This window comes from Nomia melanderi, unplaced genomic scaffold (assembly GCF_051020985.1).
Source record: "Nomia melanderi isolate GNS246 unplaced genomic scaffold, iyNomMela1 scaffold0014, whole genome shotgun sequence".
Taxonomy (NCBI): Eukaryota; Metazoa; Arthropoda; class Insecta; order Hymenoptera; family Halictidae; genus Nomia; species Nomia melanderi.
In genome coordinates, this window is record NW_027475130.1 from 1062916 (window position 1) to 1063870 (window position 955).

The window sequence follows — 955 nt, forward strand, 5'->3', positions numbered from 1 at the left end:
GTCTGCGGGAGGCCCTGGCGCATGAATCTGTGCAGCGGGAACGACCTCGGACCACCAGGGGCCGAGAAAATCACCGTCTCATGGGGCCGGACTGTCAGGGTCAGGGAAAAATCCAATATATATCTGGTGATATCTCGGGTGCTATTACAGATAGCGCAATAAACCATAGTGCATTGTCTGCAGGAAGCCCTGGCGCATGATTCTGTGCAGCGGGAACGACCACGGACTACCAGGTGCCGAGAAAACCACCGTCTCATGGGGCCGGACACTGAGGGTCAGGGAAAAATCCAATATATATATCTGGTGATATCTCGGGTGCTATTAGAGATAGCGCAATAAACCAAAGTGCGTTGTCTGTAGGAGGCCCTGGCACATGAATCTGTGCAGCGGGATCGACCTCGGACCACCAGGGGCCGAGGGAACCACCGTCTCATGGGGCCGGACACTCACGGTCGGGGAAAAATCCAATATACATCTGGTGATATCTCGGGTGCTATTAGAGATAGCGCAATAAACAAAAGTGCATTGTCTGCAGGAAGCCCTGGCACATGATTCTGTGCAGCGGGAACGACCTCGGACCACCAGGTGCCGAGAAAATCACTGTCTCTTGGGGCCGGACTGTCAGGGTCAGGGAAAAATCCAATATATATCTCGTGATATCTCGGGTGCTATTAGAGATAGCGCAATAAACCAAAGTGCATTGTCTGCAGGAAGCCCTGGCGCATGATTCTGTGCAGCGGGAACGACCACGGACTACCAGGTGCCGAGAAAACCACCGTCTCATGGCGCAGGACACTCAGGGTCGGGGAAAAATCCAATATATATCTGGTGATATCTCGGGTGCTATTACAGATAGCGCAATAAATCAATGTGCATTGTCTGTAGGAGGCCCTGGCGCATGAATCTGTGCAGCGGGAACGACCTCGGACCACCAGGGGCCGAGAAAACCACAGTC